At 37.4% G+C, this 15,154-nt stretch overlaps 1 pseudogene; it reads left to right on the forward strand.

Annotated features, from left to right (window-relative positions):
* LOC139355574 (cytochrome c oxidase subunit 1-like) overlaps positions 1–4,314 on the forward strand; it is a 29,461-nt pseudogene extending 25,147 nt beyond the window's left edge.
* The last annotated feature ends 10,840 nt before the right edge of the window (positions 4,315–15,154 follow it).

The following is a 15,154-nucleotide window of genomic DNA, read 5'->3' on the forward strand; positions in this document are numbered from 1 at the left end:
ATAGGTTATCCAAAGTCAAGACAAAGGAAATAATATTTTGGGAGAAAAAAGCACTAGGTAACCTATAAAGGAAAACCTATCAGATTAACAGCAAATTCCTCAACAGAAACCCTACAAGCTAGAAGAAATTGGGGCACTATCTTCACTCTCCTTAAACAAAACAATTATCAGCCAAGAATTTTGTTTCTAGTGAAACTAAGCTACATAAACAAAGGAAAGATACAGTCTTTTTCAGACAAATACATGCTGAGAGAATTTGCCACTACCATGACAGCACTACAAGAAATGCTTAAAGGAAATCTGAATTTTAAAATGAATCCTTGAAATACACCAACATAGAATCTTCTTAAGGCATAAATTTCACAAGACCTATAAAACAACACAATGCAAAAAAAAAAAAAAAAAGAAAAATTCAGGCAACAAATAGCACAATGAATGCAACAGTATTCAGTTGGTGCAAAGTAATTGTGGTTTTTGCCATTGAAAAGTAATGGAAAAACTGCAATTACTTTTGCACCTACCTAATACCTCACATCTTAATTGTGACATTGAATGCCAGTGACCTACATGCTCCACTTAAAAGATACATAATGACAGAATGGGTAAGAATTCACCAACCAAGTATCTGCTGTCTTCAAGAGACTCATCTAACACAGAAGTACTCATGTAAACTTAAGATAAAGGGGTAGAAGAAGATATTTCAAGAAAATAAACACCAAAAGTGAGCAAGAGTACCTATTATTACACCAGACAAAACAAACTTTAAAGCAATAACATTGAGAAAAGACAAAGAGGGCCATTATATGTGATAAAAGGACTTGGCCAACAGGAAAATATTACAATCTTACAATCTTAAATATACATGCACCTAACACTGGAGATCCCAAATTTATAAAACAATTACTACTAAACCTAAGAAATGACATAGACAGCAACACAATGATACTTAGGGACTTCAATACTCCACTGACAGCACCAGAGAGGTCATCAAGATAGGAAGTCAACAAAGAAACAATGGATTTTAACTATGCACTAGAACAAATGGACTTAACAGATATTTGTGAACATTTTACCCAACAGCAGCAGAATATACATTTTATTCATCAACACATGGAAGATTCTGCAAGATAGACTATTTGACTTGACCACCACAAAACAAGTCTCGGTAAATTTAAGAAAATTAAAATTGTGTCAAATACTCCCTCAGACTACAGTGGAATAAAACTGAAAAACAACTCCAAAAAGAACTCTCAAGACCATGCATATTCGTGGAAATTAAATAACCTGCTCCTGAATGATCATTGGGTCAACAATGAAATCAAGATTATAATTAAAAAATTATTCGAACTGAATGATAATAGTGACACAACCTATCAAAACTTCTGAAATATAGCAATGGGGGTGTTAAGGGGAAAGTTAATTGCCTTAATGCTTACATCAAAAAGTCTGAAAGAGCAGAAATAGACAATCTACTGTCACCCCTCAAGGAACTGGAGAAACATGAACAAACCAAACCCAAACCCAGCAGAGGAAAAGAGTTAAAGATCAGAGCAGAACTAAATGAAACAAACAAATACAAAAGATAAATGAAACTAAAACCTTTTTATTTAAATGATAAATAAAATTGATAGACCAGTAGAGAGATTAACCAAGAAGAGAGTAGATCCAAATAAGCTCCATTAGAAATCAAACGGGAATTACTAAAACCAACACCACAGAAATACCACAGACCATACAAGGCTACTGTGAACACCTTTATGCACACAAACTAGAAAACCTAGAGGAGATAGATAAATTCCTGGAAATATACAACCTTCTTAGATTAAAACAGGAAGAAATAAAAACTCCAAACAGATATATAGCAAGCAGTGAGATTGAAATAGTAATTAGAAAAAATGTCAACAAAATAAAGTTCCAGACCAAATTCACAGCTAAATTCTATGAGAAATTAAAAGAAAAATTGGTACTAATCATATTGACAATTCCACAAGATAGAGAAGGAGCGAACTCTCTGTAAATAATTCTATGAAGCCAGTGTCACCCTAATACCAAAATAAGGAAAGGACATAACAGAAAAAACAAAACCAAACAAAACAAAAACCTACAGACCAATATCCCTGACAGAATACAGATGCAAAAAATCCTTAACAAAATACTAATCAAATCCATCAGCATATTAAAAAGATAATCCACCATGATTAAGTTAGTTTCATACCAGTGATGCAGGGATGGTTTAACACACACATCAATAAATGTGATACCACACATAAACAGAATTAAATACAAAAAATACATGATCATCTCAATAGATGCAGCAAAAGCATTTGACATAATCCAGCATTCCATTATGATTAAAACTCGAGAAAATTGACATAGAAGAAACATTGTAATGTAACTAAAGCCATCTGTGACAAACCCACAGCCAGTGTAAGGCTGTAATTTGATGAAAATTAACCAATTTTCATCTTTAATAATGCTAACAGCCCTAGTAATAAAACTAGGAATAGCCCAGAAGTAACCCAAGGAACTTCCCTAATGTCTGGTTTACTTCTCTTTGCATGACAAAAACTAGCTCCTATTACAATTATATTTTAAATATTTTCATCAATAAACACAAGCATTCTCTTATCTCAATCTTATTCATTATAGTAGGCAGCTGAGGAGGACTCAATCAAACACAAATGCTCAAAATCCTAGCCTACTCTTCAGTTACCCATATGGATTGACTGTTAGCAGTACTAATATAGAACCCAGGCATTATTTTCAACCCAATTATTTACTTTATTCTAACAATTACCGCATTTCCAGCACTCAATCTGAGCACAAGCAGTACAACCCTATCATTATTCCACACCTGAAATAAACCAACATGACTAACACCTATAATCCATTAATTTTATTATCCCTAGGAGGTTTACCCCTGTTAGGATTTCTCCCTAAATGAGTTACCATCCAAGAACTTACAAAAAATGAGTCTTATTGCCCCAGCCATTATAAATAGTATAACCCTACTCAACCTATACTTTTACATATGTGTAATTTACTCCACCTCAGTGACAATATTCGCCACATCTAATAACATAAAAATAAAATGACAGTTCAAAAACAGAAAGTCCATATTAACCCTCCCCCCACTTATAATCTCCTCTACCCTCCTCTTACCTATTTCTCCATTAACACTAGCTGTGATCTAGAAATTCAGGTTAAATGAGACCAATGGCCTTCAAAGCCTTTAGCAAGTAAATTATACTTAATTTCTGCAACAAACCTAAGGACTGCAAAACTCCACTCTGCATCAATTGAACGCAAATCAACCACTTTAATTAAGCGAAGCCCTCGCTAGCTTGGTGAAATTAAACGCACGAAAATTTAGTTAACAGCTAAACACCCTAATCAACTGGCTTCAATCTGCTTCTCCCAACGCTGGGAAAAAAGGCGGGAGAAGCCCCAGCAGGATTGAAGCTGCTCCTTTGAACTTCGTCTGCATTTTCATGTTGAATTCAACATGAAAATCACCTCGGGACTGGTGAAAAGAGGCCTTAACTTCTGTCTTCAGATTTACAGTCTAATGCTTACTCAGCCATTTTACCTTTTTCACTCCACTTACGTTCATCAACCGTTGATTGTTTTCAGCTAACCACAAAGACATTGCAACATTATACTTACTATTCTGAGCATGAACAGGGATGGCGGGCACAGCCTTAAGCCTCCTTATTCGAGCAGAACCGGGACAACCAGGTACTCTGTTAGAAGATTATCAAATTTACAACGTTTTTGTTACCGTCCACACATTTATCATAATTTTCTTTATAGTTATACCAATCATAATCGGAGGTTTCGGCAACTGATCAGTTTCTCTCATAATTGGCGCTCCCGTTGTGGCATTTCCCCCGAATAAATAACATGATTTTCTGACTTCTCCCCCCGACCCCTGCCTACCCCGTTTCCTACTATTATTTGCGTCCTCAATGGTAGAGGCTGCCGGTGGGACCCGCTGGACAGTTTATCCTCCCTTAACAGGAAAGGTAACACGCAGGATCCTCTGTAGACCTGATCATCTTCTCACTTAATTTAGCAGACATCTCTTCTATTCTAGGAGCTGTTAATTTTACTACCACAATCATGAATCCCCCAGTCATATCCCAGCATCACACACCCCTCTTCGTCTGATCAGTCCTAATTACAGTAGTTCTACTTTCTCTTCCAGTCCTAGCGGCCGGCATTACTATACTATTAACTGACCATAATCTCAACACTACTTTGTTTGACCCAGCTGGTAGAGGTGACCCTGTCCTGTATCAACACTTATTCTGATTTTTTGGCCACCCCGAAGTCTATATCCTTATCCTACAAGGCTTCCGGATAATCTCCCACATCGTAACACAGTATTCTGGAAAAAAGGAACCATTTGTGTACACGGGCATAGAATGAGCCATAGTATCAATTGGTTTCTTAGGATTTATCATATGGTCTCATCACATACTTACAGTAGGAATAGATGTACATACACGAGCATACTTCACCTCTGCCACTATGATTATTGCAATTATTGCCCTCCCCACTGGCGTCAAAGTCTTTAGCTGGTTAGCTTCACTACATGGCAGCAACATCAAATCCCCACAATTCTTTGATCCCTGGGATTTATATCCCTTTTTACATTAAGAGGTCTGACCAGTATTGTACTAGCTAACTCATCACTAGACATTGTCTTTCATGACACATATTATGTTGTAGCCCATTTCAATTACATCTTATCAATAGGAGGCGTATTTGCTATTACAGGAGGCTTTGTCCACTGATTTCCCCTATTCTCAGGTTACATACTTAGTCAGACCTACGCTAAAATTCACTTTACCATCATGTTTACAGGTGTTAATTTGACTTTTTTCCCACAGCATTTCCAGAACGGGGAAAAGTTGAAAGCATTCCCACTGAGAAATGGAACCAGATAAGGAGGCCCACTCTTACCACTTCTGTTCAACATAATACTGGAAGTCCTAGACAGAGCTATCAGAAAAGAGAAATAAATAAATGGTATTCAAATCGGTAAAGAGGAAGTCAAACAGTTGCTATTTGCTGCTGATATGATTATATACCAGAAAACTCTAAAGACTCCTCTAAAAAGTTCCTGAACTGATAAGGGAATTCAGCAGAGTTTCAGGATACAAAATTAATGTACACAAATCCATAGTTCTGCTATATACCAATAGCGACAAAGCTAAGAATCAAATCAAGAACTCAACTCCTTTCGCAGTAGCTGCAAAAAAAAAAAAAAAAAAAAAAAAAAAAAAAAAAAAAAACCCTAGCAATACACCTAACCAAGGACATGAAAGTCCTGTACAAGGAAAACTAAAAAACACTAGTAAAATAAATAATAGATGACACAAACAAATGGAAACACATCCTATGCTCATAGATGGATCAAATCAATATTGTGAAAATGGCCACAGTGCCAAAAACAATCTGCAAGTTTAATGAAATTCTCATCAAAATACCACCATCATTTTTCACACTTCGTGATTCATGGAAGGAGGTCAAAACAAGAGCTTGGAAGCAGTTGATTTCAACCCTCATGGATGACTTTGAGGGTTTCAAAACTTCAATCATGGACATAACTGAAGCTTTGGTGGAAATAGTGAGAGAAGTAGAATTAGAAGTGGAGCCTAAAGATGTGAATGAAGTGGTGTAATCTCATGACAAAACTTGAATGGATGAGGAATTGTATAAACATAACTTTTAAATGCACTGGAAAACCACACAATTTATGTCACTTGCTTTATGGCAATATTTACTTTGTTGCAGTGGTCCAAAATTGAACCTGCAATATCTAGAAGTGTGACTGTACCTATATCTAAATGCACTGGGAAACGACACAATTTATGTGACATGCTTTATGGCAATATTTGCTTATTTATTTATTTATTTAGAGTGGTCTGGGACTGAACTATCAGTAACTCAGACGTGTGCCTGTACCTGAACCTGAACCTGGAGGTATTCTACACACAGACACACACAGACAAACAGATACACACACACAGGCACAAACCCATTTTATTATATGTAAAAATCTGATAAAGGACTATACAAAAAGGAACAATTATATTTAAAATGCTACAATGATAGAATATGCCATCTGACTCCAGTGATGTTCTTTCCTTTCTACCAAACTATCAACTTATAGAATTAGAAAACAAATAATATACGATGCAATGCTTAGATGGTGCAATAAAATCCTGTTTTAACTTGATAACTGAAATTCTCAGATATAAAGAAGCATTTAATTATCTTTGTAATATATTACTTATAATTTTTGCATTATTAAATAATACAATTTGGGGTTAGTATTTAGTTTTAACATATAAGGGTCAAATCAAATATAGGAGTGAGTTGTTTTGGAGCTGGATTTTCAAAATTTCAGGTTTTATGTTTATTATGAGTTTTAGAAAAGTATCATACTGGTGTTAATTTAAAATCAAAGGCATATAATAAGCTTTTTAATAACTATTTTTGAATATGACTTTCTGCCCACTCATGACTTTTGAGAATATTTGACTAAGTCTCATATCATTTAAAAAATGAATAATGGAAAACTTTATTAAAAGAATATATTAGTTAACACATACATAGTTATTAGTGCAAGTACATAGGTGTATCCTGTACCACACAGAGTTAATTTTGACTCTTGTTTGTGACAAGCAAAGATTTGTTGAATGGTATAATTGAAAAAGAACAGCATAAAATTGCAGACACTGAATTCTTCAATTAGGAAACTTGATGTTATCTATACTCAGTGTACAGGTTGGTGTTGTCCTAAATTGTGTGATGATGCCGCTAACTACTTTTATAGTTAAGAGCTTTATTGCCCTTGGGCTATTTTTCACTTTTTCAATTTGGTTTGGAACATTTCTGACTTTACCTATTTCAATCCAAATCTAAGAGAAAACTTGAAAGGCTTTGTTGACTTTTATTTTGTGTCTGGGGATTGAGTCCAACCAGAGTCTCAAGCAAAATGTAAGAATTGTAAATCTATCCAAACTGAATAACATAATAGTTCACAAGCACTGAATGACTGAAACAGAAAAATGATAAATTTTGCCAATCCTTGGACAAGCTAAAATCTGGCAAGTAAACATAAGAAAAGAGGAATCCCTCTAGGCTTTCTATAACAGAATTTAAAATCATATAATAATTGGTCATAAGTCTAACACTTTTACTCTGTAGCAAAACGTATTTTAGAAATGTCAACAAATGAGATGCAAGCATAATTATTCTCCCTTTCTGTACTGTTTAGCTATAATAGAGGCTCATGCCCTTAAACCTTGTAGATTTAAATATGTTATTTCAGTGGTCTTAAATAAAATCAAATAAAACTTATTAATATTGATGATAATATAAATGACTTCTGGAATTTTAGGTAATATTTCAGACTATAAAGTTAAGTGCTATCACTTTATTTAGATATTGTTACATTAATATTATATATTAATTGTATAAATATGCTTAGGAAAAATATGTGTAGTATTACTCTATGCTTAGAGTAAATATAAAGTATGACTTTAACCTTCAGTTGTGAACATAAAGAGTCCTTTATATTTTATTCAAAATAAGTGAGAATGCATTTCCAAAGAAGCTTTAGGGTCTCAGCAATCCAATGCACAGTAGTGAGATTATTTTTTTGATTTGACCTCTAATAATGACAAATAGCTTTCAGGTTCTTTTCCATGTACTGTGTAATAATGAACTAGGTCCATTTTTAAATAACAGAGTTACACACAGCTCTGTATCTCTCTCTGTCCTAATAGCTTAAATGCAACAGAATTATTTTGGGTCCATGAAACTTTTTTTTTTTTTTTTTTTTTGAGACAGAGTCTCACTCTGCTCGCCAGGCTGGAGTATAGTGGCCCCATCTTAGTTCACTGCCACCTCTGCCTCCCGGTTTCAAGCAATTGATTCTCCAGCCTCAGCCTCCCAAGTAGCTGGGACTACAGGCACATACCACCATAGCCGGCTAATTTTTTGTGTATCTTTAGTAGAGACGGGGTTTCACCATGTTGCCCAGGCTGGTCTCAAACTCCTGACTTCAGGTGATCTGCCCACCTAGGCCTCCCAAAATGCTGGGATTACAGGCATAAGCCACCGTGCTCAGCCTTGAAACTCTTTTTGAATTGTGAGTATAGAAAGGTAAAATAGTACTGACCTGTCCAACCCGCAGAGCCTGGCTGAACGACGGATGAACAAATGCACTCCAACACAGATATCCAATGAAAGAGTGGACTAGGGGACCAGGCCACCCACAGACACCAAGGAGTGTGCTGTACAGAGTCAACAGCCACAGCACTGACAAGCTGGCGTTGTGGGCATTTATTCAGCATAGATTTAATAACAAAAGCCTTGAGTCAACACACTTGTGGGCAATTCACATGGTCACGCCCCCCACCTCCCAGTCCCCAGAGTAGTTCTGCATGCAGGTGATTAAAGGCCAGGTTTCCAGGCTTAAGAAACTAACTTATCTAGATCAATTTCCTTACACTTTCTTGTTATCTACTCTGACAGAATTCAGCTGTCTTCAGCCAAAACCTTTTCTGAAGCTTTTGTAAAACCTTCCGGCCTTCCAAGAAGCTTTCTTTGCGTCTTTCTCCAATTTTTCCTACCCCCCTGACCGATCTCCTACATAAACTCATGATGATCAAATGGTAAATAGCATTAAATGAATGATAAAGGGCTTTTACTGGATATTTGATCAATTTATTTTCATCGAATGGATGTTTCTTCAGCAAATAAGTACCTGAACATCCTGAAGAAATTGGACACTGAAAATGATTAGCATCAGGCCAACCTTTGATTCATCCTGTAAAGCAATGTTTCTCAAATTTTCATGTGCCCACTTATCTATAAAACTTGTTAAGATGCATATTCTCACTCACCAGGCCTGGGATAAATTCTGACATTCTACATTTCTAATGATTTTCCAAATGATGTCAAGGCTGGTAGGCCTTACATCATATTTTCAGAAGCCAGTTTCTAAAAGATTTTCTCTTCATAAATTGATTTTAGATTTTTTTCCAGTTCCAATAAAATTAACTATAAATCTCTTTAGAGTTTATGTGAAATTCAGAGACTAAAATCATGGAGAAATATTTAAAAGAAGAAAAATGTCTAGACCTCATTTTGAACAGAATGGAGAAAGAGTTGATTCTATATGCAAGCCCTGAGAATGTATATAATTCCAAGAAGATTTAAGAGACAGTCTCATGTTAAAACAATCTATGTAAGATCATCCTGATTCTCAACAAGTTCATTTGTAGAAATTCTACTTCTTCTACCAATATATTTATTACTATATATTACATATATATATATATATATTCAGAATAAACACTATTTATTTTTTCTACCATTAAGGAAAAATGTTTTAAAGTATCTAAAATACTGATAATTACAATTGCTTTAGTTTTCTCCTTTATTTTGAATTTGAATTTCAAGTTCTAAATTGATTTACTCAAACACTTGAACTAAAGGCCTAGCAAAAGGAAAGCTGTGTCATTTCCAGGCATAAAAACTATTTATGTGAGGGGCTTCAAGAAGACTTGACTACAAGTATCTAACACTTGCCATCTCTGCAAGGAAGGACCATATTAGTGAGTAGAGAATCACAAGTTGACTAAAGAATCACAAGTTTGTTGGGGTCCACATGTTTCCTAAACAAAGGAATGAACACACAAGACAACACAAGACAAGACAAACATGGCGGCCGCCTCGAATCGCGCACTCTGCTTTATTTTATACAGTCGTTTGTGGAATGTTGCCAAGTCACAAGACACATTGTTGTTTTTCTGACCTTTCCCTGACTTTCTGGATTTTCAAGATGTTTACATATAAACAGGCCCCAAGAGCAGGACTTATTGGGAACGCCCTGCATCGTTTGCAAGAGTAGGACTTGTCGGGAACACCCTGCTTCGAGAGCAGGACTTATGAGGAACGCCCTGTTTGTGAGCACGTAGACCTCTACATTTCCCCTTTCCTTATTTACAGGTTTGAATTTCTTTTAAAACCATCATTACATGTTGGGCTCACTGGGATTCGGTGTTTGCCCTTCAGCACCGTCTCCAGCAGACTGTGAAAAATGACAAAGGCAAGAACAACAATCAATACATTACTAGAAACAGAGGTCAGCAAAGTTTTTACAGGACTCATAGGGTTCAAAGACGTCAAACTTTGTGCAATACCAGTCATCAAATCTACACCAGTCAGCAACGGTAACTGATTGCGAAATGTTTCAGAAATGTTCTGTGTTAATTCTTGTATTTCTAGGGAAAGATTATTATGACCAATTAAAAGTCTCTTTATCTCAGTCCAGTTATGTACAGTGCTGTTTAAAGGAACAGGAGTAATACAAAATTGGGTAGTGTTTCAATCACATTTCAACAAAGCTCAGGTATTCAACACTGTTAGCTGATCTCCCAACCAAGAAACCACTTGCTCCAGATTATTCACTCGTTCAGTCAAATGTGCATCTATGTCTCGTTGCTGCTGCCACAACAAATGTGATTGTTCATGCCATTGTTGCGCAAATTCTGCATTTTGTATACTCCGGTGTAGAGCTAATCCAGCAACAGCGGTGGTGGAAGCAATTGCTACAAGTCCTATCACCGCGGTCATGACGATTCCAACCATCCTCTGACTGCGGTGGACAAGATCTTGCATAACCTTGTAAATTTGAGTAATCCTAGCAGATTCACTCCAAGTACGTGTTAAGTTTACAGGTAGCCAGGTTTCTTTTCTGGCTCTTAGTATATATAAATCAGAATGAGACTCATTCCAATTATTATTCCACCAAGTAGTATTTATACAACTTAAGAATGTACAATTGTTTGTACAGTTAACTACCCCTGTATTATTATCCCATTAAAAAATTCCTGTCAACAACAAGTAAGGCTTTCTTACACATGCAATAACATATCTAGAACTATTTTGATGCAAAGATATATGGAAAGGGTTAGCAATATTAGTAAAATTTAAGGACATGTTTCCCGTGAAAGTGAACATTGGTTTACCAGCAGCTAGCAACTTCCAAATATGACCTTGTATTTGTGAGGTATTAACCAAATGTGGCAAGGGGGTGATAGACCACCATCATGCCAAATAATAGTTTCATTGCCATCTGCAGAAATCCTGTGATTACCTTATGCCAACGCAGGTTGACATGGCTGAATTTAGTCTGAAAATCTCCATGTACACTCCAATCTGTAACAAGGTATTTACGACTCTTCCCTTTTACTTCTAACAACAATCGTGGCCCACTACTTCTACATCTAGTCCACTCTAGTTGGGAAACACCTCCGGACACATCAGGGATAGGGCATAAAGATAATGTACTTGGCAGAGTTTCATTAAGTACTGCAGTATGATTATACTTAAAACTTTGAGCAACAATAATCATAGTAAAGGCAGAGATATGACTATGGTTATAGCGAACAGCCAAGCCTTATGAGAAAGATGCAGACAATGTGGACTACCCCCCCAAGACATATAGGTAACCCTTCAACCCCAAATTGATATGAACTATTTACTGTGCCAGTGTTTAATTCAGGATCCTGGTTTTAAAAAGGCGATGGCATCCAAGCAGTATCATTAGTAAATACTGGGACTTCTCTGTCTCCCCAGGCCACACATTGATATAAGGGTGGAAAAGGAATATAAGCACAGTATGTAAATTCTCCAGCTGTTACCTGATAATTTACTACGTCCAGCATTAAAGTCAGTGAGGTTTTGGGCTGCCCAGCTTGTTGAACAACCCCTTCAGCTTCTTAACTGTTTCAGTTGTCCCCATGTCGGGGTCTCCGCATGAGTTCCGAAGGTGAATGTTCTCTGAGCGCTCAGATTTAGCTGCTGGAATTCCTTCAGTAACTCTTTGGATCGGCTCCTCTTCGCCATGGCACTGTTTCAATCGTCGAGATGGAAACCACTCGTCTCCGGCACCTGTACGGACAAGAGCATAGCCTCGGCCCCATTGTAAAACTTTTCCTTTTAAATATTGTCCTTGTAATGAAGGATAATACACCCACTGATTACTGTTTTGTGGTTTTTCTAAAGGCTGTTGAAAATGTTTCACCGCTGCAGACTGCTGTAATTGGCACCAATGGTTGAGAAAATTTAAAGTAAAAAGGGCTTTCAGAATTTGATGTTTTGGGGAATCTCGCCCATCTCCCCCTTTTAGTTTTAAAAGTTGTAATTTTAAGGTAACATTGGCTCTTTCAATACTTGCTTGACCTTGACTGTTAAATGGAATACCAGTGGAATGATGAATATGGTATAAAGAGAGAAAGGCAGCCAATTTGCAAGAGCAATAAGCAGGGGCATTATCAGTTTTTAATTCAGCAGGGACTCCCATAACTGCAAAGCAAGTAAGTAAATGAGTAATAACAGAGTCAGCCTTTTCAGAGGGTAATGACGTAGCCCACTGTAAATGTGACCGCGTATCAATAGTGTGATGAACATATTTTAAACGACCAAAGGAAGGAACATAAGTTACATCCATTTGCCAAATGTGATTTTGTTGAATGCCTCAAGGATTAATACCTGGACTTTAAAAAGGTGCAATAATAGGAGCACAAGATTAGCAGGCTCTGACAATAGCTCGGGCTTGACGGCGTGTTATAGAAAATTGCCGTTGTAATCCTAAACTATTAGTATGATGTAGGTGGTGCTCATCCTGAGCCCGCTGGACACTGCCAATAAGTAAAGAATCAATCTGACTATTGCCAAAAGATAAGGTCCTGGCAAAGCTGAATGAGAATAATTTTTATAGGGTCAGCACCAAGCAACTGACGAGCTCGATGTCATCCTTTAATAATTAATTCAGCCAATTTATCAATATATGGTTGAATTTTCTTAATGGCTTTATTAGCCAAAAACAGCCACTCCAGAATATTATTATATTGATGTAAAACGGCCATTGGTGGATGGGGAGTATGCAAAAGGCACAATGAAAGTGGAAGATCGGGTGCAATATAATTAAGGTGAGCTTCACTAATTCTATTTTCTACAAATGACAATTCTTCTTCTGCTACAGGGGATAAAGTCCCCATAGGTTGAATACAAGTATTTACAGCTCTAAGATCAGTTAATAAGTGCCAGTTTCCCTTTTTTTTTTTTTTTTTTTTGACAAGACAAACACAGGGGAATTCCATGCAGAAGTACTTGGTTCAATATGCCCCTCGGCCAATTGTTCCTTAACTAAATTCTTTAAAGCCTTAAGTTTTTCTTTAGATAATGGCTACTGTTCCACCCAAACAGGAGTTGTAGTTTTCCACTTTAATTGTAAAGCTTGAGGCTTGTGGACAGTGGCTAAGAGTTTAAAGGATTGTAGCCCATTTTGAAAATCATATTTTTGGCAGCAGAAGAAATGAGGAATGCTTAAAAAGGCACCAAATTGTTGTAAATGATCGCAGCCCCAAAGGTTAATATTAATGGGAACAATATAAAAGAACACTTTTCCTTGTTGTCCTTCAGGTCCTACACAGCTCAGGGGCTCGACACTTTGGTAGACTATAGAAGCAGTACCTAGGCCAGATAGAGGAACCGATACTTGTTTCTTTTTCCAATGATAGGCCATTGAGCCAAACATTATTATATACATCCTCTCCTGTGTCGACTAATCCCTCAAAAAGTATCCCATTAGTTTGCAATGAACATAAAGGTTTTTGATCAGAAACTAAAGTTTCCCAGAAAACAGTTTTCCCAGTACTACCGAGACCTCCTTGACGAGACACATCTCTAGATAAGAAAGGAAAAAAAGGCAATAAAAGCAATTGTGCAATACGTTCCCTTGCCTCTAGGTGCATAAATTGTGAGACTTGTACCATAATAAGGATTTCATCAGTAAAATCAGGATCAATAATTCCTGGGACCACCATTAACCCCCGCATAGCGCTGCTGCTTTGACCTAGTAAAAGTCCTACATGTCCCTTTGGCAAAGGACCACACACTCCAGTAGCCAACTTATATATTCCTCCATTAGGAGATAAAGTATAAGGTTGGACAATAGCTAGGTTAGCAGCGGCACTCTGCTTAGTGGCAGCATAAAGCTGAGAAACTGGGGTAGGGTAAGATGTCTTTAAGGAGGACTCGAGGTCATTCCTTGATGTTGTAAGCCACTGCTCACTGGGTACTGGCGTAGGCCTGCATTGTAGTTGTTGGGGCCCCAAGCCTGCAGGCCCCGGTTCCCGTTTCCCGAGAGGGGTGACAATACATTCCCACTTTATCAGTTTTTGAACGGCATTCATTGGTCCAATGTCGACCCTTGCCACATTGTTTACACATATCAGATGGTAACTGTTTGGGTGAAGGAAAAGGGACAAGATGGAGGAAGGTGAACAAGATGGAGCGGTCCCTGTTGTTTCCGGGTTCTTCATCACAGATTTTCCCGCGGCCGGGAAAAGAACCAAATCAACTGAGCATGTGCAGAATGACGTCAAGCCAGGGACACCAAAATTCAATAAGCCACTCCTACACAAACGCCCCAAACTCTTCCCCTTCCAGCTCCCAGGCATAAAAGTCCGCTGCCGGCAGGAGCCGGTGTGACTTCTTCGGCCCCCGCATTTGTGGACTGGAGAACATCACCCGAGAGCGCCGGGCGCGACTTCCCTGGCCCCCCACACCTGAGGACCAGAGAACTTCGCCGGAGAGTGTGTGAATATTTGCAATAAAAGACTGCCACTTTCTTACGTATTTTGGCCTCATGTTTAATTACTTAGCTCTCCTAAATTAAGTTAAATTAAATTAAATTAAAACAGTAACCTTTTTTCTTTTAGAGCAGAAGAGCCTAATTTTTTTGGCATTCCTTCTTAAAATGACCGGGTTTCCCACATTGATAACATATACCTTGTTTAGAATTGCCTTTTAAAGCCTTAGAAAGTGCCCCAGTAAACAACTGAGCATTGTAAATAGCTCCTCCAACACCTGCACAAGCCCGAATGTATTCAGCTAAATCAGCTCCACTAGCTTTTAGAGGACACAGCAATTTTTGGCACTCGGGATCAACACTCTCAAAAGCCAGAGTATCCAAAAGAGTTTTAGCAGCAGGGCCTGAACCTACAGTCTTTAATACAGCATCTTGAAGATGTGCTACAAAATCTGGATACAGCTCAGTGGC

Source organism: Macaca nemestrina, chromosome 8 (genome assembly GCF_043159975.1).
Source record: "Macaca nemestrina isolate mMacNem1 chromosome 8, mMacNem.hap1, whole genome shotgun sequence".
NCBI lineage: Eukaryota > Metazoa > Chordata > Mammalia > Primates > Cercopithecidae > Macaca > Macaca nemestrina.